The 26,158-nt window shown below is 47.1% G+C and overlaps 1 protein-coding gene and 1 long non-coding RNA gene across 3 annotated transcripts in view; one reads left to right on the forward strand and one right to left on the reverse strand.

Annotated features, from left to right (window-relative positions):
* Positions 1-26,158, reverse strand: part of LOC138498532 (zinc finger protein 850-like) — a 511,734-nt gene that overhangs the window by 50,534 nt on the left and 435,042 nt on the right. The gene's annotated exons all lie outside the window — the stretch shown is intronic.
* LOC138498533 (uncharacterized) lies at positions 631-25,569 on the forward strand. 2 transcript variants are annotated; one of them, XR_011278733.1, is made up of 4 exons: positions 631-741; positions 20,523-20,612; positions 21,217-21,340; positions 23,972-25,569. It is a non-coding gene; the product is annotated as an uncharacterized lncRNA (long non-coding RNA). The 2 variants fall into 2 exon arrangements; XR_011278732.1 differs by lacking the exon at positions 631-741 and adding an exon at positions 16,693-16,774 and having other exon boundaries at positions 20,469-20,612.

Here is a 26,158-nt window from a genome sequence, read left to right on the forward strand (position 1 = left end):
ATTAGTGTGTCATTGTCCCATTCAGCATGCACCTTCATGCAGCCTCCCCTTCACTGGTCACACTTCTTAAAGAACATGCCTAGCCACATGCATGCACACCCCCTCAACCCCCCCATTGCCTGCAAACAGGATCCTACAAGCATTCATAGGCAGACCCAGATCACTGTCAAACCGGGCTTTACATCGCAGTCTATTGAAATAAATTATCCCTTTCAAACACGTGAGAGATTATAAAGCAGTGCAAGGCTACACTGGCTTGATCTCGGGGAGGCCCAAGTTCGAGTCGCCAGTAGGGATGAATTTAAAAAGAAAGTACTCTTTAAAAAAAAAAAGGAACGTCGTACTCTTTGGTTCCAGCCCACTTCCACTGCTGGATGTATTTCACATTGAAAACGTAGTATTTGATTTCCCAGGAAGACGAAATGAAGCCCATCCCCCGCTCGGGACCACCTCGGAGAGCGACTGCTGATTGGCCGAGATAAAGATCTGCATCGGAAAAGGCGCGCCGCAAACCTGAAGAACAGACATGCGCACTGGGCAGATACTGATTCCCGGAGCATGCGCAGTGCCGAGATACGATCCCCCCAAAGCAGGCGCAGTAAAAGCACGATGAGCCGGGCACACGTGACTCGTGGATCAAAATGCGCATGCTCAAGGATCAAAGTCTTACGCAGAGGTGTCAACATGCCGGGCTCTGAGACAGCAAAACCACGTGCTGAGCGCTGAGAGAGAAGCACCAAAGTATGCGCATGAAAAGGAACACACTGCGCATGCTCAATGATCTTCCATGGCACATGCTGGGACTGAGAGAGAATCCCCAAAGTATAGGCAGGAAAGGCAACAAACTGCTCATACTTAATGATCAGCCATGGCACATGCTTGTTAACCAGTAGGAGCACCTTGGGCTGTCTCGCAATCACACACACGCCTACCGATAAGGAGACTAAGAGACACGTCTGGGGTTTGCAAGGTCCCGGCAGCAACTGTCGTTCCGGACGCATTTATTATAAATGCGCATGCGTGAGCCCAAACGAGGCTTGCGCATGCGCACATGCTCATTACTCCGTAACATCCCTCCTTTTCTTTAAACAGAAACCAAACAATACAGACGCAACGTGAGTCGCCTAACTCTGGCTGGGGCCCGCTCAGTCCCCTGAGTCCATGATGTAGTCTTTGAATGGAGCTGAAGGTTGTCGACCATGTCTGGCCGGCTACCGACTGCTACTCCCGAAGGTCGGCAGCGGCGGTGGTCCTCACTGGGTCCAGGTTCCTCTGCTCTCTCTGCCTCTGGCGGCTCTTCCCTTGCTCCCAGCTCAGGTGCCTCTTCCGGCGGCCTTTCCTCCTGACCAGAGTCCACCTGTTTGAAGAACGACTTGTTCCTGGTTACCGTCCCTCTCCCATTGGCAGCGGTTACCATTGAACCTCTCACGTGTGTCACTCTCCAGGGTTGCGGCTCGTATGTGAGTGACAGTTTCTCCTCGGGATGGCAGTTCTTCACCAGCACGGTATCGCCCACCGACACTTCCTTCTCCTGTAGGTGTCTCCTCTCGCTCTCCTCATTCCTGGCCATTCTTTCTTGTCTGACCCTTGTGTCATCGATCACTCCTGGTGCTCTCCCCTCAAGTTCAGGGAGGAGTCCTCTTGGGCATCGCCTGAATAGGGCCTCCGCTGGGGAAACCCCAGTGGACTGATGGGGGGGTTGTTCTGTACTCCTGCAAGAACTCAATCAAGTTTCTCCTTAGTTCTCCCCTCCATTTGCAGAGATCCGAAATGTCTTGTTTAAAGTCCTCATGAATCTCTCCAATTCTCCATTCGCCCTGGGCCATAAGGGTGTCACCTTTCTGTGTTGTATTGCCCTCTCCTCCATATACTTTGCAAACTGACTCCCCATAAATGGTGGCCCATTGTCTGAGGATAGGATGGTCGGAAACCTGTGGGTCGCAAACATTTTCTCTAAGGCTAAGATTGTGTTGTCACACGCGGTGGATTCTACCAGCTTTACTTCGGGATACCTTGACCACTGGTCTATGACAGCCAAGAAGTACATTCCTCTGCCCGTTGAGCCAAAATCTGCGTGTACTGTCCCCCACGGGTGTTCGCTCCGGTCCATGGAATTTATGGGGGGTGCCCTTTCTGCTGGACTTGCGGCCTGACACGGCAGGCTTCTCTGCACATGTTCATCCACTCTCTCTTCTAGGTCTGGAAACCACACTTTCGGCCTCAGCCTTGCTTTGGTTTTGGTGGACCCCTGGTGGCCTGTATGCGCAATTTCAAGCACCTTAGGCACGAGTGCACATGGGATCACTATCTGTCGGCCGCGCAGGAGCAGGCCTTCCTCTGAAATCGACAGTTCGTGCCTCACCTTCCACATCGCTTGCAAATCCCGTTGCGCTCTCACCTCTCGCCTTGCGTTGTTGTTCAGGATCTCCTTCCACTCCCCGCTCCTGATGGCTGACTGGATGACCTTGAATATTTCATCTTCGTCTGACGCTCTGGCGCCACTTTCTCTCGACAGTGCAACTGGCATGGCCACCTCCACGACATTGTAAATTAATTCCTGCCATGTCACGACCTCTCCCTGGTCTTGCTCCTGTCTGCTGTTAGGATGGCGGGACAGGTAGTCAGCGGGGTTGTTTGTCCCTGGCCTGTACTGAAGTTTCACCCCATATTCTATGAGTGACAGCATCCAGCGTTCAATGCGTGGGGGAGGTTTCGAGGATGCCCCGGCCATGATGGGGATCAGGAGTTTGTGGTCTGTGACCACAGGCTTCCCAAGGATCTAGAGGCGAAAGTGTCGGCAGCCCCATAAAATTGCCAGCGCTTCTCTCTCAATTTGAGAGTATCTTTTCTCTGTCTCAGATAGCGCCTTGCTCGCGTATGCGATTGGACACATGTTCCCTTGTGCGCCTGCCTGCAGCAGTAAAGCCCCCAAGCCTACGGGGTTGGCATCCACCACAATTTCCGATTCAATCGCTGCATCAAAGTATGCCATGGTGTCTTGGTCTGACAGTGCAGTTTGATGTCCTGGAACACTTTTTGTTCCCTTTTGTCCCATGTCCATGGCACGTCAATCTTTGTCAGGGCTCGGAGGGGTTCCGAGAGCGACGCTAGTCCCTTGATGAATCGGCCGCAATAATTCACCATTCCAAGGAAGCTGCGGACTTCTGCTGGTGATTTTGGTGCTGCGGCCTCGCGAATGCTGCAAACCTTTTCCGGGTCAGGCGATATTCCCCCTGCGTGAAAGACAAATCCGAAAAATTCTATGCGGTCTCTGAAGAATTTGCATTTACTTCAGTGTAACGTCAGACCAAGTTTGCTCAATCTCTGCAGGGTCAGTTCTAGCCTCTTCATGTGTTCCATTTCCGACGACGCAAACACTAAAATATCGTCGCTCATGTTGAGGAGACCACGCAAGCCGGCCAGTGCTCCCCTAATGGTGTTTTGAAACACTTTGGCGGCGGAGGATACGCCAAAGCTGAGTCTCTTAAATTGATATAACCCCTCATGGGTCGTGAAGGTCGTGATGTACTGTGATTCCGGGTGAAGTTCAAGCTGATGGTACCCAGAACGTAGGTCCAACTTTGAAAACACTTTGGCCCCTTGCAGCTCACTGACAATATCATCCAACGTTGGGGTAATGTGGTGCTCCCTTTTTATGGCCACAGATAGCACCTGGTTGCTTGGGTTTGGGCGCTACTACAATTGGCGTGGGCCCTTCAACTTTCTCGATAATGTCCATCTCAATTAGAGTCTGCAGCTCTTTCTCCACTTGCGTTCTCAAATGGAAGGGTATCCTCCTGTGCTTGAGGGCAGTGGGCCTTACAGTCTCGTCAATTTGCAAGCAAATCGGCTTTGCTTTTAATTTGCCCACCCCATGGAAGATGCTTCCAAACTTGCTTAGGAGCTGTTCAATGTCTGACTGGTACACTGCTAGCGTGAAATGAACAATGTTCAGGGCCTTGAACGCTGCGCAGCTTAGGAACAAATGTGGGCTGACATCCGTCACATAAAACCTGGCTTTGATCGCATTAGGGCCATGGGTAACTGTGCGACAAAGACCTTTGGATTAGCAGCGGTGTGTCGCCCCCGAATTTGTAAATTCAAGTTTTCCAGCTGTGGTGGGCCAGGGAGGACCTTCTAGTGTTCAGTGGCGAGAACGCACACGGATGCACCTGTGTCTATGAGGACCGGTGTGGGGGTGCCCTTAATGTCTATTACGCGGGTTGGTTGCCTTCTTTTCTTGCCTCCCATAGCTATATTGGATATGAAAAATATTTTTTCGTCCTCTTCTTCCTCTTCAGCTATGTTGAGTCTCTGCGTGTCTTGTTCCTGCGTGGCTATGCTCCGTGGCCTCCTGAAATTTCCACTGCTCGGTCTCGCAGGGCCCCTGTGGGTCATCACTGGCGCTGCAGCTCTGCACATCCTTGCGTAGTGGCCTGGTGTGTTGCACCTGCCACATAATCTTGACTTTGCAGGGCAGTCCTCTGTGTGTGGTAGATTGTAACCGCAGTACTGACACACTGCTTGGGTGCCCTGGGCGGGGGATGTGTCCTGACGTTTTTGGCTCCACCGAGACTTCGATGGAGTGGCCTTTCCTAGGGCAAAAGCCTCTTCCCCTTTGCTTGGCCGTACGGCCGCGTCCATTCTTGCCCTTCTGCTTTCCACTAGTTCATATACCCTGCCATTGTCTAGGATTTGAGCCAACGTCATCCCAGGCTCCTGCAAGATCTGCCTTTGCAGCTTACTCAAATTGCACCCTTGTATTAGCTGGTTTCTTATCATCGCTTCATCATTGTCCCATCTGCACGTGCCTGACAGTTGGCGGTTGGCGCAGTCACGCACAGAATTGGTTCAGGGACTCATCGTCCAGGGACTCATCGTCATGTTGCTTTTCACTACACATCACGAATCGGTCAAAGTCCACATTCAAAAGCGGGATGAAATGATTCTGAAGAGCAATCTTAATGGCGTCATATGTTACCACCTGAATGTTCAATGACTCATAGATGCAGAGCACCTCGGTCCCCACTGAGTACAGCAGCGGGTGGGCAGTCATAATTTCGAAAACAAAATGTCGACAAAAAAATGTAGAAAAAAAAATGTCGACTTTCGTTTTTTTTAATTATATATTTATTTTAGGGGTTCGGGAAACATTTTAAAAAGGGGGGGTTGGGGGGAACCCGCCCATTTCGAAAAAAAATGCATTGAAAAAAAAAGTCGAAATTTTTTTTTTCGACATTTTTTTTCTCGAAGTTTGGACTTTCGACATTTTTGTTGTCGAAATTATCACTATGAACCACAGCAGTGTTGCCACTTTGGCGTCGTCGTCGTCTTCCCCAGTCGTTCTGAAGAACATGTCCAGTTTCTTGATCCATATGAGCCACTTGGGCCCCATCTTGGAAGGGAGGACCGGATGTGTAGAATTCCAGCATCAGTGCCAGAGTGCCATGCTGTCGACGTGACACTTGCGCAGGTGCCGCTGCTTCACCTTCTTGGTCACTCATTCTTGGACACGTCTGGGGTTTGCGAGGTCCCGGCGGCAACTACTGTTCCAGACGCATTTATTATAAACGTGCATGCGTGAGCCCAAACGAGGCTCACGCATGCGCACATGCTCATTACTCTGTAACAATGCTGAGACTGAGAAAGAATCCCCAAAGTATGCGCAGGAAAAGGACCATGAGACGCGCATGAAGACATCTCAGAACGTGTTCCATGATCTGCGTCCTGCAGAGAGGTGTTAAACATGCAAAGCGCTGACACACTACTCACTGGAGCATTTGCAGAGAAAAAGGGTAACAAGGGCGAGTGCGAGCACTATCTTCCTCTTGTCAGCTTGCTTTTGCGCTGCATGCCGACATTACAAGGTAGTCATTTATCAGCTATTCAGCTCAGTTCCTTCATATTGCTGCTGTGCGTGCATGCATGTACTATTTGAGCACAACACGTAATGGGTCACAGTAGAATGCATTTCTCTCTTCATATGCGCAGAGGTACAGAAACAGTGGTGACTTGCTGTCACTCACCTACAGCAAATTATTCCCCAATTATTCCTTAAAAGATTGTGAGGGATTCAGTGGTCAAAATGTTTATAAAAAATGTGTAGAAGTATGTTCCCGCACCCTGCCTCCATTTCTGCCCACTCCCCCATACTCATGGGTCCTTCCTGTCCTCCACTGCACCCTGCAACATTGTGCTTTACAACATACCCAGATTCAAATGACAAAAATCTGGTGGGGCCAGTTTCCCGGTGCTCACTTCCAAACTATGCAACTCTATACCTACCTCACTTAGATTAGAACCCTCGTTCTCAGTCTTCAAGAACAAAGGCAAATATTGGCTTATGGCCCAAGACCCAAGCACTTCCTTAATGTAACCCGAATACGAGGACCAGTTCATTCACCGTAACTGCCTTAACTTGATCGCAACACTCTCGCAGCGAACGTCTACCTTTAGAACTCCAAGCACAGTTGTCCGGCTGTTATCGCGCTGGTTTCCGCTACATGATTACGTGTGTGCTACATTCCCAAACACTAGACCGTCATGTCCTTTATTTTTTCCACCTGCAGATATGCAACATTAATATATTTGATCTCCAACTAGGATATAAATATCACGGGATGATAACACTGTGCATGAGAGAGAATTGTCAAAATGCATGTCTGCTGCAAAGTATAGTCAGTGCAATGTCCGCTTATACGTTGAAGCACCAAAACATGGTAAACTTTGCAAAAAAAGTATATGGCCCACTCTGAATTTATTTGCAAAGTTTGGTGAGGTTTGGTCCAGGGGGGAAAAGTTATAGAGGGTGTCCCAAAACGTATTTTTTTCCCATTGACTGAATGGGGCAAACACTTTGCGCATGCCTACAGCCCAAACCGCTGGACGGATTGTCACCAAATTTGCGGCAGGAGCAACAGCTTGGTCCTGAAAGCATGCTTTTGTAAATTTGTCAAAAATCCGTCCAGTAATTTCACTTAAAACCACCAAAATGTATGTCTCAAAAAATTAGTGATATCTATGTCCGCACCGCGGTCACACTTCCCTGTTCGCTCCGCGGACAAGATAACGATTGGCTAAGGGGCTCGTGTCATGACCGCAGAAACGTGACGTGTCCTTCGATTGGCTACAGTGAGGCGTGATGTGCGTCAGATTGTTTGGATGCGCCCGACATCTTGGATCCGCCGACAGCGCGGCGTCGACCAGAGGTGAAATGCTGTTTTGGAGAGTGTCTTGGTGTGTCAGAGTGCTTGGGGAGGTTTAGAGAGTAAGAGATGGGTGAAATACTGTATTTGTTTAGGCGACAGGTGCTAATGATGTATTCGCCATGCCCGCACTGTACGGGATGTTTGTGATTACTGTAAATGAGGGGTCTCGAAAGGATAATATTTCCATCCGTGCTGTGCGCAGGCACATTGAAACTGTTCTAAGGACTCGCGTGGTGTTAGGGAATATTGATATTGAGTACATGCTGCAGTTACATTTTTTGTTTCTATGGGTGTGGTACTGACTTATAAGCCGCCATGGGTGTGATATGCTGCAGTGGTTGTGGCTAGGGCCTAGAGTCTTGGGTGCATGGCCGTAGGCCGTAGGCCGTAGGCCATACGCCCAAGACTCTAGGCCCTGGCCACAACCACCGCAGCATATCACAGCAATAGATATACCCATAGTATCGAATATCAATCAGGTGGTTGTGGGGAGGGCCTAGAGTCTTGGGTGCATGGCCAAAGGCCATGCACCCAAGACCAAAATTATATGTAGTGAAGTTATAAGCCACTATGGGTTTTATATACTGCACGGCCTTAGATTCAAATATCTATGGCCATACACTCAAGACTCTAGGCCCTGGCCACAACCACCGCAGCATATCATAGCAATACATACACCCGTAGTATCGAACATCAATCAGGTGGTTATGGGGAGGACCATGCACCCAAGAACAAAGTTATAAGCACTGAAGTTATATGCCATCATGGTTTTTATATAGTGCAGTGGTTGTAGGCAGGACGTAGAGTCTTAGGTGCATGGCCGTAGGTCGTAGGCTATACACCCAAGACTCTAGGCCCTGCCAACATCCACCGCAGCATATCACACCCAAACCATCGAATATGTATCTGGTAGGTGTGGGCAGGGCCTAGAGTCCTGGGTGCAAATTCAGTATATGCTGCAGTTAAAATGTTTCATTGTATGGGTGTGCTAATGACTTATAAGCCACCATGGGTCTTTGTTTGTTTGTTTGTTTGTTTGTTTGTTTATTTATGTATATGGCGCACCATACCCAGGGGCAGCAGGGCGCAGGCAGAAGAATATTCAAAGCTTACAATGTTACAGAAATATACAGTTGAGGTAAAAGTTGTAGATATATGAAATTAAGGATTACAGGAATAAGAAATATGCAAAATCTTCACACATAATAAATATCAATATCTATACAAAGGAGTGAAATATACATGTATGTACATGCTGTTTGCAGAAAAGTAAGAAAGCAAGCAGAGAGTATCAGTATCTATACAGAAGTTTAAGATGTACAGTTAAATACAAGAATTGTTGGAGTTCAAGTGACTGATGAGATTCTTTCTAAAAAGCAAGTAAGGTTGATCGGCTCTCAAGTTGTGTGGCAAAGAATTCCAAAATGTAGCAGCTTTCACAGGGAAGCTGTTACCTCCGATGGTGGAGAGTTTGAATCTGGGGATTATCAGACAGTTGGAATTGATGGTTCTTGTTTCTCTGATGGATGACTTTCTTTTTACTTTATCCATCAGATAGCTCGGGGCAGCATTGTTCAGGGCTTTATGGGTTAGGGAGGCCACCTTTAGTTTGATTTTACCGTCAGTGGAGAGCCATTTGTGTTGGCGTCTGGTACTGGAGATGTGCTCTCTTTTATTGATGCCGAGGGCAGCTCTCAAGGCGTTATTTTGTAGGATTTGTAGCCTATGGGTTATAGCTTTGCTAGCACCACTGTATAGGGCATTACAATAATCGAGCCTGGAGAGTATGAGTGCTCTTGCCAAGATCATACAGCTATCATTGGATAGGAAAGGTCTGCCTGCTCTTATTAATTTGCAGGTATACGCGTAGCTAGATGCTAGTGAGTTGACCTGTTTAGTGAATGACATTGTGGCATCCAGGTAAAAGCCGAGGGTTTTTACATCCCTGGATACTTTGATGATATTGCCGTCTATGTTGAATTCGGAATATTCAAGGCCTAGTTTGTTGATATTGGCGGGGGTACCCAGGATAATAAGCTCTGTCTTGTCATCATTCAGGCATAGGCCATGAGATGCCATCCATGCCTGAATGATGAGATACACCCTATTCACCAACTCTCTGTCCTTACTGTGATCCCCTGAAAGTGGGAGGAGAATCTGATTGTCATCTGCATAGTTAGTGTAGGTGACACCCAGATGGTCCAGATCGTCGAACAGGGGTTTGGTGAAGATGTTGTATAGTGTGGGGGAGACGCATGAGCCCTGCGGGACTCCGCACGTAATAGGAGAGGGGCCTGCTGCTGCTGATGGGGAGAAGACTCTCATTGTTCTCTCACTCAGAAAAGATTCAATCCATCTGATGGCTTCTGGGGAGAAATGAGCAGCTGAATCCAGGTGTCTGCAGAGGACCTTGTGGTCGACAAGATCGAATGCCGCTGAGAGATCAAGTAGGAGGAGGAGTGCTGTCTTACCCTTGTCCCTCAGATCATCGATTTGGGTCTTCAAGTCAATGAGGGCTGTTTCCGTACCGTGTAAAGGGCGGAAACCTGATTGTCTGGAGCCTAGTAGTTTGTGTAGTTCTAAGTATTTTTGGATTTGGACGTAGGCCACTTTGTCCAGGATTTTCAGTAGAAAGGGTACCGTGGTGATAGGGCGGTAATTGGTGGGGATGAGAGGATCAAGTGTTGGCTTTTTGAGAAGGGGGAGCACCAAGGATTGTTTTAGGTTGGAGGGGATGCTGCCTGAAGAAAAGGAGGCGTTTATGAGTTTGGAGATGAATGGCGACAGGTCTCTGGCTGCATCCTTGATTATGTGTGCAGGGCAGATGTCGCCTTTGCAATTTGAGGGTTTGAGAGAAAGTATGATTTTCTCGACCTCCAAGGTGGTAGTTTTAGAAAAGGAGAATGAGTTAGTGTGTGTGCTTGGTGAAGCGTTAGGCAGAGGTGTAGGAGGGTTAGTGAGGTTTAAGGAGTCTTTTTTTAGTTGAATTTTATTTTGTAGGGTATTTATTTTATTTGCTAGTGCCTGTTGGATGTCTGTGCACCAAGTCTGGTCCTTAGTGCAGGTGTCGGGTGTGGTAATGGTTGATTCAAGTTCCTTCAGTATGGAGAAGAGTTCCTTCATACTTGAGTTGGAATTGGCAATGCGAATGTTATAAGAGTTCCGTTTAGCTAGGCAGATTTCAGCTTTGTATTGACGAGAAATCGTATCGAGAATGGCTTTCTTTTCACTAGAGCGGCATAGTTTCCAAGCAGATTCACATTTTCTCTTTTTTAGGTGAAGGGCTTTGAGTTCAGGTGTGTACCATTTATTTAAATGAGTTTTGGGTTTGCTGGTGCGAAGTTTAAGTGGGGCAATTTTGTCCATGGTAGTTAACATAATTTTATTATATTCATGAACTAGTGAGTTGGGATCTAGGTTGTCTGGCAGTGCGTTTAGCGTTGGAAGGATGGCTGGGATGATTCTTTCAACTGTTAAATTTTTCTTATTTCTTGTTAGGCAGGGCGGTGCCAGTGACTCAGTTGTGGTGGGTGGTCTGGAGGTCAGTAGGTTGAATGAGACCAGAGAGTGGTCTGTCCAAGATAGTGGTGTGGTAGAGGAGATGACCGCTGAGCAATTAGCATCAGCAACCCAGTCTAGGGTTCTTCCCTTCAGGTGAGTTGGTAGGTTGACTTTTTGTGAAAGTCCGAGTGATAAGATAGCATTGGCTATGGTGGAGGCATGTATGTCTGTTGGGTCGTTGAATCCTAGGTTAAAGTCACCTAGTACTAGTATTTGTGAGGTGGATTTTGCATTGTTGGATATTAGGCTATGCAAATCTTCCTCGAAGGTCCCGAGCGGACCAGGTGGTCTGTAGACCAGGTGGATGGTGAGGGATTGGGTGTTGTTTATAGGGAGTTTGGCAGTGAGGGATTTGCACGATTGCAGGGTTTGGGTCGGTGCTAGTCAGAGCTAAACTTTCTTTGGATATGATGGCAATGTCACCGCCGCGGTTGCCCACCCGGTCCTTCCTGGATATGGTATAGCCATCTGGGATAGCCAGCATTAGAGACGGGCCTGCTGCATTGTGGAGCCAGGTTTCAGTTAGAGCAATGAAATCTAGTTTATCTTTAATGATTAGGTCTGCTATATCAAGGGCATGAGCGACCAATGATCTTGTATTTAGGAGAGCTCCTTTATAGGAATGTTCATCCGTTTTTACCGAGATGTTTGTATGAGAGCTAAGTTTGGGCTTGGTTATGGGAATGGTAGGGCCTTTGGTGGTGGGGGAGGCAAGCTGGTGGTTTAGGGCAATAGGTTTTCTAGTATGGTGGCTTTTTGATTCGCATTTGGAGTCAGAAAGGAGCCTTCGGGGCGGCTCATATAGTTTAGAGAGTCTAGCACGTAGTTTGTTATTTCTTTCGGTGGTAGGGCAAGGGCAGGTGGCAAGGGTTATTAGTCCTGGCCTGCGATAATACCTTGGGCAAGAAGGGTCAGAATAGTAGTTTGCTATGTAGGAGTCGTTGGGAGGACTGGTGCCTAACTGAAGGGGGGGCTCCTGAGTCGGTATCCTGAGTGGGAATGTCTGGGGATGCGAGCGTGGCCATTGCACATAAGGTGAGTAATGCAGTTAGTATTTTCTACAAATCAACGCTAACGTTAAGTGAGCAGAGTAGCAATGTGGATACTATCTAGGAGATAAGGTCTAGGAGGGCCTTGGGGAACTTCCCTAACAGTCTCAAATTGTGCAATTCAATCCAGGGCAGTACAAATGCAGTATACAGATAGGCAGTGGTGGCTAGGTTCTAGGTTCAGAATCAGGCATATGGCACAGATACAGTAGTCAGATAGGTAGTAGTACTTAGATTCAAAATTAGGCATGTGGTACAAATGCAGTAGGCAGTGGTACCTAGATTCAAAATAGGCATATGTCACAAATACAGTAGTCAGATAGGAATGGAGGTGAGAGCTAAGGATTTGAAGGCATCTAATGTGTATACATCGGCAATTTAGTGCAGGTTCACTAATGGTAGGGAGAGGTCAATAGTGGAGATGCATGGCACAGTGCAGTCATAAAGTGGTCTACTAGTGACCATAGGGCACAGCGCAATCAAGAAGTGGTCTATTGGTGACCATAAAGCACAATACAATCAAGATATGCCTAGGTTCAAGAGTTCCAATGGTAGTCTGAAATACATTCAAATAGTGGTGGCTAAGAGAACATGCATACAGTAATGTCCCCGATGCCTCTTGGTGAGCAATGTAAATTGAATGCGTATATATGCAGACTAAGGGGAGTCGTATTGCGGCAGCGTCAGTACTTTAAATAAATACGATTAGCTTACAGGACGGTGGCAAAGTACTTACAATAAGTTCTCCTGTTGTAAGGTTACTTGGTTCGAGTTACTTGCCTCAGTCATTACAAAAGGCGGTCGGTGAATGGTGAAATGAACAGGGGGGGTGGCCTTGCCGCGCTCTCATGCGTGAAACAGGCGCAGGAACAGGCCTTTGTATGGCCTTCGTTGCAGCCGGCGTTTCCGCCTGCCGGCGGATGCCGGAATTCAAATGGAGAGTGCGGCCTCAGCCTCGTGGTGGCGCCGCGATGCGCCCGGCATTGGCGGGTCAGGCACTCCGTGCGGACACGGTCAGGCAGGCCTTGCTCCGTGTGCCCGCGCTCGCAAGATGCTGGGGCTAGATTCTGGCTTCTAGGGGGGGGGGGGGAGAGGGTTCCTGCCGTAGGAAGGTGGAGTGTGAAATGCTGCGGTGGTTGTGGCCAGGGCCTAGAGTCTTGGGTGCATGGCCTCAGGCCGTAGGCAGTAGGCCATACACCCAAGACTCTAGGCCCTGGCAACAACCACTGCAGCATATCACACCCATACATTACACCCATAGAATCAAATATCTATGAGGTGGTTGTGGGCAGGGCCTAAAGTCTTGCGTGCAAATTGAGTATATGCCACATTTAAAATGGTTCATTGTGTGGGTGTGACAATGAGTTATACGCCACCATGGTTCTGATATGCTGCAGTGGTTGTGGCCAGGGCCTAGAGTCTTGGGTGCATGGCCGTAGGCCGTAGGCCATAGGCCATATACCCAAGACTCTAGGCCCTGGCCACAACCACCACAGCATACCACACCCATAGATACAGCCATAGAATTGAATATCTATCAGGTGGTTGTGGGCAGGGCCTAGAGTGTAGGGTGCATGGCCAAAGGCCATGCACACAAGACACAAAATTCTAAGTACTAAAGTTATAAGCCACAATGGGTGTGATATCTTGTGGTGGTTTGGCCAGGACCTACAGTCTTCGATGCATAGCCGAAGGGCATGCATACAAGACCAAAGCTATAAGCCCTGAAGTTATAAGCTACCATGGATTTCATATACTGCACTGGTTGTGTCCAGGATCTAGAGTCTTCGGTGCATGGCCAGAGGCCATGCGCCCAAGTCTGAAGTTATAAGCACTGAAGTTATAAGTCAACATGGGTGTGATGTGGTGCGGTGGTTGTGTGCACGACCTAGAGTTTTAGGTGCATGGCCGCATGCCATGCACCCAAGACCAAAGTTATAAGCTGTGAAGTTACAAGCCAGCGTGGGTTTCATATAATGTGATGGTTGTGGGCAGGATGTAGAGTCTTGGGTGCATGGCCATAGGCATCGCCCAAGACCAAAGTTGTAAGTACTGAAGTTATAAGCCACAATGGGTGTGATATGCTGCGGTGGTTATGGGTAGGACCTACAGTCTTGGGTGCATGGCCGCAGGCCGTAGGCCGTAGGTTATACATCCAAGACTCTAGGCCCTGCCCACAGCCACTGCACCATATTACAGCCGTAGATCACACGTATTGATTCGAATAAGTATGAAATGTGTGAAATTATACTTACTGTTTCATTTGTTGAGATTCAATATATTTCTTACGTGACTTTTGTACTTGGTGAAAATATTCTTTTTCAATTTCTGTGATAAAAGAAAAGAGCATGTTAGTGTTTGTATTTTATAAAGACTTATTACATTGTGTAATAGACATTTGAGCTTTTTTTTACCCTCATATTTACTTTACAAACCAGTGTACTGTGCCTTTTGCTCAGTTTCTGTGTTTGTTTTTCAAATCATTGGGTCTGGGGAAAAAAAAATCCTTGTCGGATAAAAAAAAAACTTTCTTTGCTATGCTACAAACTATTTCTTTGTTTCCTTTGAGTGTTCACTTTTTGTTTCTGGTTAATGTTCTATTTTTGAAACAGTTAGATACCTGTTGGCATATTCTAACTATTTTTTGTTACAATTCAGTGGTATTCATTTGTCTGTGTGGTTGTTGTACAATCTTGGGCAGTTAGATACCTGTTGGCGTATTCTAACTGTTTATAGTATTTTAATTACATTTTTGTTAATGTTGAAGTACAGATTAGTTATTAAGTTTTGGCTTTAAGAAGATTAAATAAGCGTTTGTAAGATTTGCTGGTAATCTCTCCTTTAGAGTAATGCTACTATCATTACATTCGAACCATTCACATTTTTTTAATATATATGCAGTGTAGTGACCTGCATTGGTTGTGGCTCCTGCGTGGTAGATTATACCTATTGTTGTGAAGGTTTTCTTACCAAGTGACACTTGACCATTTGTGAATCCAGTCAGCTTGCAGTTGTTTTTGATACCATCTGCATTGTAACGTAGAAACATTAGTATTATGTAGTTACTATGTGTTTGTATCAGTAAGGTGGAGCGATTATCTGAATTGCAGATAGTACATAATCTGCCATGGTTTGGATTTTGTACAAGTTGCTGAAATGACATGGATTCACAATAAGGTATGGATACATACACAAATCGCTATTTAGGGATTTGTTCCTTTGTCACATTGTTGCATAGAGTGCATGTATGTTTCAACATGTATGAAATCTGGAACATTTCATTTATAGGTATGTTTTTGTTTTCAAGTACTTGTGATAAGTACATTAGAAATTCTTGTGGATCTTCTTGTGAGTTTATAGTGAACCTCACCATTCCAGCAGAGTCATCCAATTCTTGTCTTATTCCGTAAACACTATACGTGCTGTCAGGATTGTTTGTTGCGTTTCTATGAAGGACTAACATTTGCAAACACAATTGGTCTGTACTGTGTAAGTAAAGGTTGTTAACAATTGGTGGCAATTGAAATAGAATATTTATTGCTACATTTGCGTAGCAACTTACACCAATTTCATTTGAAAATTTGAATGGACCAGATAGCTCTGTGTCCGAGTGATTTTTTCGAAGTTTATGTTTCTTCTTTGAAGAAGTACCTGATTTACTTTCACTAATAGGTTTTTCTTTGGTTGTGGTAATTGATGAAGTATTAGCTTATTTTACTCTCTTTGAAGGATTTGCAGTCAGATCCTGTTGCATTTCTGTTTGAATTACTTTTCTTTTACAACGTTTTCTGTTTTCTGGAACAGGATATGATTTCAGATGGGGGGTGTACAGTGAACGTTGTCTATTGTATTCTAAAATGCCAGGAATATCAGCGTTCACTTTACTTGCATCAAAGTTGATTAGAAAAAGACTGTCAAGTGTACATAAGCGTGATAGTGCTACGTAGCTCATGTCTTCTTTAAAGACTGTGTTTCCTATATCTATCAATGCTTTGTCTAGGGTAAGACCTTTGGATTTATGAATAGTGACTACATATGCAAGAGTTAGAGAAAATTGTTCTCTATGTACATACATGTCTTTGAAGAGAACGAATCGAGCTGTTGAGCGTCCTATCCTTTTCACTTCTGAAAGTTTGTCAAAGAGAATATTGACAAACTGAATGTTGTTGTCACGTGGGTATGTTTGAAAGCCAACAATTGTACCCAGTGCCCCATTAACCTTATAAGTGCCACGGGCCGTTTCTATCGGCCCAGGCATGCTAATCTAAGTGCTGGGCCGATAGCGTCGGCCGAATGATTCATCTCCAAATGGGAGGAGATTTCTGTTGTCCCCATCTCTCCTATCCAATGCAGAGCAGTTCAGCATACTTTATAACCCCACCCTCTACCACAATTTCACATAATATGTAATTGGGGGAGGGAAATGCAGGTGCAAAGGGCGCCTCATTCGAGCTGCTTCTGCCGTGATTAGAGAGAAGCACCACCCTTCAGTGGGAGTTGTATTTTACAGTTTCCTCGTCTCCTAAACCAATGTGTGCCCCTCAAATACAAATACACGCCCCTTTGATTTATATTCTGTATTTGGGAGTGGGAGGTACTAATGTTCCAGCACTCCTCCAGGTCCCTGTGGACGCTACCATTTGTGTCAATTTTAAATGTGTCCCTGCAGATCAGGGCTATTGCAGCTCCACAACTGCAAAACCACAGACTCACTCAGAAATAAAATGTACATGTTCTGTGAAACTAATGACAACAACGAAAACCCTTGTTGGCTTCGCAGTCCTCTTTTATTTTTTTGCTTCCCCCGAAACGGGCCAGAGATAGTTTTGCCCTTTCACAGCCGCACCCCAGCCCCTCCCTTTCAGGCCTGCTTTCCTGCACATGCACAGACTAAGACTGGAGCCGCTATTGTTTTTGCTGCGTGTGTACTGCCATCTCGTTATTTTACATGTTTAGGTAAGTGAGATTATTTATTCATTTATAATGTCATCAACAGCAAGTGATTTCGCGCTTTCATCGATTCTGCAAATGCCGTCTGAGAATTGATCTCTGAGTTATTTTCTCTCCGATTTCACTTCCCAGACTGTAGCATTTGCAGCTTTTTCATGTGACCCATGTGAACTTTGCTTTTCAATCTGAAAGGCAGGAACTGACCACTGCATCGTTCAAAGCTTCTGCTAATAACGTGTGCAGGCTGCAGCAGGACATTTAGGCACACGCCATGTTTGACTGTTTTTGCCAGTGCAAACCCAGACAACCTCCTGAGCTGGGGTGCAATACAAGTGCACTTGCGAGGTCAGTAGTATTCACAGTTCTATAAACAGTATGGAAGGGACATGTATTTTGCAGTTTAAAAAAATAAATGTCGGAAACACATGTCGAGGTCCTCTCTGTTCTCGCTTCTATGTTGTGTGGGTGTCTCCCTGTTTATGGGGGTTTCTTATCCATTGCCCGGTGTGTGTCACTACCCTGTTTTTCTTTTATAGCACCCCACATTTAAATTCAGGGATGTCCGTTTCAAGTGCACAGTACACGTGTGCCAGAGAAGATCTGTGCATTTTACGTTGGAAGTTGTTAGTTTCACCTGCCCGGGGATGAGCTTGCTTGTGCACGTGTTCGAGCAAACTGTGATGCTGCCAGTTAACAACACATTGCGATATTTTATGGCGGAAAGTGCTGCTGATGTTTGTGTCACACTTAGGATTTGATTTTGTATTCTTCAAAACGGGTCTCATTTCCTGCCGGGCTATTTGGGAGCAGCCGCTAATTTCAGTATTGGACCGCTGCGCCAAAATAGCCGTCGCGCCAAATGAGCTGGGGCAAGATTTTTGTTGCTCCACTGTTGCCATGCCGAAGGGGGCTCTGGGGACACAGCGGTGTGTCAAAATGGCCCGTACCTAAACGTGGTGCACTGTGAGCAGGCCCATGGAAAGAAAGCAACACAAGGCGCACTACAGATAAAGACTGCACTGATATGCTGCTGGTTTGTCTGGATGCTGCACATCTGTGCAACGACTGGCGAAGCATGATTTCTTTTCCTTTATTTTCACTTGCACACTACTTGGTATCACTTAATATCTCACTGCAATGCAGGCTGCTTTCTAGAACCACCGTGCCCCTGCTACCATGATTTCTAAGAACACATATGGGCCGGATTCACAGAACATTTGTCAATGGGATTGCACCACTATAGAACACTTCTGTGAATAAGGCCCAAACCTGTCTGAGTTTCTAATACCCCAATCAATGCTCTGCCCATCTACCTACCCCTGCACCTCCCTATAAGCCTCTTACCGCCCTCCCCATGCCCTAACACTTTTCTATTAGCCCTTCACTGCCCACACCTGCCGCACAGCTTTCCATCAGGCCTTTGTGTCTCCACCAGCCCCAGCATTACACCATCAGTCTCTCACTGTCCCTCAGTGCCCCAATCTTCTCCATCAACATTTTCTCAGCCCCTCACTGGCCCAACATCTATCGCCCAGCTGCTTCCCATCAGGTCCTCGCTGCACCCACCTGTCGTAGCTCCTCTCTACAGTCACAAGCTGCCCCACACCTCTCCATCAGCCCCTGACTTCCCTCATTTGCCCCAGCACCTCTGCATCAGCCTCTGACTGCCACCATTTGCCCCAGCACCTCCCCTACAGTCCCAAGCAGCCCCCCATCAGCCCCTGACTGCCCCCATTTCCCCCAGCACCTCTTTTTCAGTCCCTCGTTGCCCACACCTCTCCATCAGCCCCTGACTTCCCTAATTTGTCCTAGCACCTGTCCATCAGCCCCTGACTGCCCCCACCTACCCAGCACCTCTCCTTCAGTCCCAAGCTGCCCCAGCACCTCTCCATCAGATCCTGACTGTCACCATTTGCCCCAGCACCTCACCTTCAGTCCCAAGCTTACCCACACCTCTCATCAGTCCCTGACTGCCCCCATTTGCCACAGCACCTCTCCTTCAGTCCGAAGCTGCCCCACACTTCTCCATCAGTCCCTCAAAGCCCCCATTTGGCGCCGCTCCTCTCCGTCCACCTCTCACCGCCCTTATACCGCTCCATCAGCCCCTCGCTGCTCCTCACAATGTCATCTACCCATCCCCCCTTGTCACCAGACCCTCCTTCTCCAGGTCACCCTCCCCCTATTCCCTGTATCCCTTTTTCCCTGTACCCCTTCTTCCTGTCACCTGCCCCTTCCCTCTTGTCTCCCTCTGTATCATCTGCCTGTTCTCCCATGTGTCAGCCTTCACTCACACCCATGTCATCAGCTCTTTATTCCCCTGTCGCCTGCCACTTCGTCTCCATTTTCCTGTCACCTTTTTTCTTCGCTGTGTCTCAGCTTCTCCCCCACCCATGATACCTATCCCTTCTCCCCATGACTCCAGCCTCTTCTTTCCCAGTCTCTTCTCTCTCATGCCAGCATCCTTTCTCTCACCTGTGCCAGCTCTCCTATTGATATGTGCCCATTCCCTTCTCCCATACACCTCTGCTGCTTCGTCCTCTGTCACCTGCCCCTTCTCCCTCTTATAACCTACCTTCCTTCCCCCATGCCATCTGCTCCATCACACCCGTTATAACCAGCCTTTCACCCTACCCATGGCCTAAACCCATGTCCCCATGTTATTTGCCAGCCCCTTCCTCACCATGTCACAAGCACACTGTTTCCCCATGCCTCTTCTGCCCACGTCACCAGCCCCTTCTGCCCCTGTCACCTGCCACATATTCAGCTTCTTGTCCCCTGTTCCTTGTCCCTTATGCCACAGCCTCTCATCCTGCCCATGTTACCTGTCCCTTTCCTCCCCATGTTCAACCTCTTTTTCACTTTCCCTTCTCCTCAGTGTCATCTCCCTTCTCTCTGTGTCATTTGCGCCTCCTCTCCATGTCGCCATCTTTCCACCATCTGTGTCACCTGTCCCTTCTCCCCCTGGTCCACCTCCCTTAAGCTTGTCCTTCATTGAAGTTCTGTTAAAAACAAGCATTGTCAAAGTCAACATGTTGGCTTGTGTATAAGTATTATGCATTTCCCAGGCACTGCCATTAGATGCCCTGGTACTTGCACCATTTTGCACCTGCTACCATCAATGGTCAGTTAATTCCACTACTGCAGTGCCTTGCAAGTGCCATTCCCATTCCTACACAACAGCCCAAACTGTTGGCATTGCCAATGCTTGTTTGTTTCATTTTTGTTTGTAATACCCTTTAGGCTAGCATACGAGAGTGGTTTATACCCAGGTGGTCTTTGAAGATTGTAAAACAGTTATGACAATGGGTTATTGCTTGAAGAACACTGTGGGCCTCATTACACGGATGGCGGTAGGGATTTACTGGTACCGGTAAAATACCGGTACCGGTAAATCCCTACCGCCTTACTACGAGGTCCCTTTGCGGGTTGGGGGATTTAACGCCTGCTTTTTGCAGGCGTTCAAATCCAACCCGCTAAGGGACCTTGGAGCTAATTACGGCACCGCAAAATTGCAGTGCCGTAATTAGCGCCTTCCCCATTCCCATAGAGCCCTATGGGGCAGAAATGGGAATGGGAAATTTTACCGGCATGAGCTATGGCGCTAATAGTGCCATGGCTCACCGCCTACCGGGTAATGAGGCCCTTAGTGTAGTAGTACAATGCGGTGGGAAAGGGACTAATGTATTGTTTCTTTTTTCAGCATTGCCAATTATATGATTTCTGATTCTCTCCGATGGTCCCTTTTGCTGCCTAGGAGTTCAACTGCATCACACCAGCGACCCATCCAAGTAACTGTATAGAAGTGGCTGGGATCCTGCCACTGACATCCTTTCATCAATGTGAGGTAGGTTTGTTAATGATTTGCCGATTTTTAAGCACTTGAATCATGGCACCTTTCTGTGAGTTATCCCCTGCCACGACCACATCAAATCCAAAACATGTTGCAAGGCAGTTTTTAATCATGTACTACTTGTTCTGCAAAACATTTCAGGAGGGGAGATGGAGGTAACCCCTTCAAATGTTGGGAGCAGGGCTAACCTCAGAGACTGTGGGAGGAGGGGCAAACCTACTTGTGCAGGGCCATCTAACTTCTTGAAACATTCTAATGAGGCTATTCTGGTGAAGCTTTAATGTTAAAAGCAGTTAACTCTCTCAGTCATGACTGAATCCGGATGGCTGCAGGAGTTAGCTGTGTTCTGACTTGTAGCCCCTACACCTACCCCTCTAATCACTCTCCTGACATGCAATATTGACTGGGGGGCATGCATGCATGAGTTCCGAGGCATGCAACAGAGCGAGGGTTAGATAAACCTGCAAGGGTGGGTGACCAAAGCATGTGGCAGTGTGCAGGGGCTTCTTGAAATCACATGGCAGTTCTGGGGGGGTCTTTTAGAGGCTTCACCCAATCCTCTAAACCACTTACCTTTGTCTTGTCTCTCTTCCCGCAGTGAACAAGGATTCCCCCTATCTAAGTCCAAAGCCGGATGAGTGGAACACCCTGGGCAGGAGCCACTTGCAGCACCTCCATGGCCTTGAGAAGACTCCCTGGACCAGGAGTCCAAGTACAGCCAGGTAAGAGAGTACCCGAAAGATCAGTGTGGTGACTGCAGTGTGCCATGGAGAGTGGGGTGGAAGGTGGCAGCAGAGACCTGCTGTGGGTGGGGGGTATGCACCAGGTAGGCCGGTGCATTCATTAGTGTGATTGGGGGTGGGACGAACTGTGCTTTTGGATGTCATTCCCTGATCCACCTTCATTCGGGTGTGTCCTTGAGCAAGTGACATGTGTTAGGGAATTTTACGGACGTGTAGCCTTCACAGGTGACCCTGGTGTAGGGGCCATGTGTGAGGTAATGCTAGTATTCGATCCCACTCTGAGGACTTCAACCTCAGCAGTTACAAGGCTTTGAATGGTGGCACCCACCCATGTTTTCATTTGGGGGAGCAGGCACCCCCAAAGGTTTGTTTTGGATTTTTATTTTAACAGAGTCATGTGGCACCCTACATGAAGTGTTTCACTTCCAAGAACTGGGCCTTGTCAGGGTCGGTTTGGATTGCAGCATGCAGGGTTTGTTTCCTCATGTTCCTCACTATATCATAAGCACAACGTCATCTCTTCATGAGAACAGTGTCACATCATGTGCACAATATTGGATCATTAGCGTACCATTTTGACACCATGAGTGCACCACCCCATGTGCACAAATAAAATAATGCCCAGTGCTTCTAAAAGCACGTAGTGCGAGGCCGTAGCGTGGTCTTTGCCGGGCCTCCCTGCTTCCTGGGCTCACTTTTCCCCGCCTCCCAAGCGCCCTGATTGGCTCTCCGCACCCTCATCAAGGACACCCCAGAGCAGCCCTCTGCCCGGCAGCCCTTGCGGCTAAGGGCCCCAAGGCAAAGGGCGGCAGCGACAGAGGTGGCTCCAAGAAGTGTCTGCAGGGGAAGCCAAGGAAGCCAGCAGCTAACAGACACCAACAAAAACTGTAAGTGTGGCATGGTGGGGGTGTAGAGCAATTACTCTACTCCAGAAAGCCCCCGCCACTCTATCTTACCTTTCCCATAACATAGACTGCCATAGACTTAGCCCATGCATACTTAGAAAGTTGTGTGACCACCAGCCGATTATCAACCATGACAGTGTTTGAAATGTTGCCTTGCACTGCATCCTAACATACTAGTCAATATTAACAAGTCTCACACCTGGAGGGAATTATGGACGCTAGCCTGCGTCGCATCTAGATAGGTTTGTGTATGTCGGCATCTGCCTACTTGGATGGAATTAGGAAGGCTTAGCATACACCACACTTGATAGAACTCCAATTGAAATGTTAGAAATGTGAATGTCGGTATGCACCGCGCTTAGTTAGAAATCCTAGCTCTGCCTCACATCTAGCTGGGATTATGAGTATTAGCAAGCAACATACTTGGATGAAACTGTAAATGTTAGCATGTGCAACACTTAAACGTAATCCCTAACTTGGGCCTGCGTCGCATCTAGACAGGTTTGCGAATGTTAGCATATGCCACACCTAGATGGAACTCGAATGCTAGCATGTGCCACACTTAGAATTGAGAACATTAGCCTGCGTCGTATCTAGACAGGATTGTGAATGTTAGCATATGCCACACCTAGATGGAACTTGAATGTTAACATGTGCCACACTTAGAATTGAGAACATTAGCCTGCGTCGTATCTAGACAGGATTGTGAATGTTAGCATATGCCACACCTAGATGGAACTTGAATGTTAACATGTGCCACACTTAGAATTGAGAACATTAGCCTGCGTCGTATCTAGACAGGATTGTGAATGTTAGCATATGCCACACCTAGATGGAACTTGAATGTTAACATGTGCCACACTTAGAATTGAGAACATTAGCCTGCGTCGCATCTAGACAGGATTGTGAATGTTAGATGCCGCACCTAGATGGAACTTGAATCTTAGCATGTGCCACACTTAGAATTGAGAACATTGGCCAGCGCCATATCTGGACAGGATTGTTGACTGTTAGCATGCGCCACACTTAGACGTAATTCCTAACTTGGGCCTGCGTCACATCTAGACAGGATTGTGAATGTTAGCATGTGCCACACCTAGATGGAACCTGAATGTTAGCATGTGCCACACTTAGAATTGAGAACATTGGCCTAGACGGATTTCCTAACTTCGCCCTGCGCCGCATCTAGATAATATTGTGAAGGTTGGCGAGTGCCACACCTAGACGGAAAAATGAAGATTACCAAGCACAACACTTAAATGGAAATGAGAATGCTAGCATGTCCCACACTTGGATAGAGTTGTGAACATTGGCCTGTGCGGTACCTGAATAATATTGTGAAGATTGGTGAGTGCCACACTCAGACTGAATTGTGTAGGTCAGCGGGTGCTACACTTAGACAGTACTGTGAATGCTTGCAGGTTAAATGTCAAATAACCCACTAACCAATATAAACTCAAACTCTCTGCATACTTAAAAAAAACTCACACAACCATCTCTCGCACAACAAGCTACACGCACTTCACCACACTGCAACAACACATAAGTTGCACCAACAGCACACGCGGACTGACACCGATCCAATACTTGCACCAAAGCTCAGCACCCGTTGTCTACCGAGTTGAAGCTGCCAACAGTACACCACTCCTCTCACTATCCTACTCCCTCTTCACCTTACTAACCCATCCCACCTTCTCATTTACAGATCCTCCAGAGCGCCTGGGGACCAATTCCGTTGGTGACGGTACGCTATATAAGTACTGTTAACATAACATAACATGTTTTAGGCAGAGCTGAGTGTAACCAGTGCATGAATGTAGTGCTGCGGGCATTCTTTGTGGAGTTTGTAAGAATGACTTGACCTTCAACCTTGCAGGTTTGAAACCTGAGATCGAGTGTTCAATTCCTCATGTTTTTCAAGTTGAGTGTTACAACTGTATTTATGGGTGCAGCATTTGTTTGCCTGTGGCGCAGTGTGCAGTCAACTCATGTTTGGGTATACCATCCCTTTTAGGAAGGCAGACTAAAAACGTAAAGCAAAGGATTGCCTTTGCTCAACCTCTCCCAATATTGGACGTTGTCAACCACTCAAACTTTACATGTTTGGGGTTCACAGATCGTCCTCACTGGGTTTGCCTCCGTCCCGTTGGGCAGTCATCAACTCTTCCAGATAAGGAACATCTGTACACTGCACCAGCCAGTTGTGTCGTGGAGACATTGCGAGTGACCCTGGAGTAGGGGTCATGTGTGAGGGGATGCTAATATTTGAGCCAACTCACAGGACTTCAACCTCAGCAGTAACAGGGCTTAGAATGGTGGCACCCACCCATGTTTTCATTTGGCGGGTGGGTTATGTACCTAAAGGTTAGCAGCATCAAGGACATTGCATGGGTAAAACACTGATTGTGCTCATGCAAATTAGGCTTCCGAGCACTTACTGTAACGGTGTTGATGAAGGAAGCAATTTACCTTTTTATGGCTGGCTAGCAGCTTGCAACCTAAATGCTGGCATCCTGTTACTAAATTAAACGGGTGGACCAGAGGATCTTCTGGGAATACCCATGCTTTATTTGATCAATACATGGCATGCTACGGCTCGTGGGATATTTCTATTTTTGTTGCATTTATGTTGCGGTTCTAAGAAGGACGAATGTGCCTACGTCTTAAAAATACTTAGAGGTGGTCCTGGCTTATTACCTGTGCCAAGGCTGCTCCTCTCACTCCATCCACAACAATTCTCATTACTGGATTGGTCTTAAAGTGTCAGCTTATTAGACTGCGAATATCTTACAGGGTAGAGTTGTTTTAATGTCTGAGGGCAATCGGTGTATATACACTTTGCACACTTTCACGCCTTTAAACACTTATGTATAGGCGTGTTATAAATGCCATATGATATCATACAATAACACATATGGTGCTACTTTCAGGCTACCAGCCCCAGAACGTGTATGTTGTTTTTTTTCACTTGATTATGAAAGCTATAGGTACCCAAGGGAACCTTTTGCACGCCCCATTTCCACTGTCTTCCATCAATTGTATACTTGACACTTTGCAATATGGTTGTGCCTCCACCATCTATCCTTCTCCAAGTTAAGTCTGCCAAGTTTAATCGTGTACTGGAAGGTATAAAATTACCAAGTGATTGGTGGCCTCTAGCTGTGTGTAGTGTAAGGTAATTGGAGATTTGAAGGTGCGTCAATTGTTTGGGGTGAAGTGAGGGTTTGGGAATAGTGAGGACTCCTTGTTGGTGTATATGCAATTGGTTGAACTGTTAGCCTGCTGAGTGTGGATAACTGAAATCAGCTGAAGTGGGTGGGGGGGGGGGGATTGTGCCACTCTTGTAAGACTGACTTTTCTTCTCTCTATGTTTATGGAATTACTTCACCGAGAACGGTGGCTGCGGATGTCTACGCACACTACCAGATCAATTTGCAGGCAAGAGTTGAAGATCATTGAAATCAACTCCCAGGTAAGTCGGTGACTAGATGGGTATACCTACGTTGTGGGCACCATGTGGGGACTTTTGATGCAGCATGGTATACTTACTGGGAATCCAAGTTTATTACCTGCACTCTTCTTGCTCTATGAATGTGATGAATGTTCTCCGGTTTGTCTGCTCATTGTAAAATTATCATTTACATGAGGGCTTGCCACTAGAGTAGGACCATGCCGTTTGCATCTATCCAGCCTGCCCATTGGAGCGCCTGATGGCACAGTGACTTCTCCCCACTTGCATTCCCCTGGGCAGCTGGTTGATGGCAAAATCTCTGCATCCGTCTTTTATTTGCAGGTGGACTCGGGCATCGTCTTCTCTACACCCAACACAGTAGACCAGGGATTGCCACTAGATTAGGCCCATGGAGTTTGCGTCTATCCAACCTGCCCATCG

The sequence above is a fragment of the Ambystoma mexicanum genome, chromosome 5q (assembly GCF_040938575.1).
Source record: "Ambystoma mexicanum isolate Mex_15411 chromosome 5q, UKY_AmexF1_1, whole genome shotgun sequence".
NCBI classification, from domain to species: Eukaryota; Metazoa; Chordata; class Amphibia; order Caudata; family Ambystomatidae; genus Ambystoma; species Ambystoma mexicanum.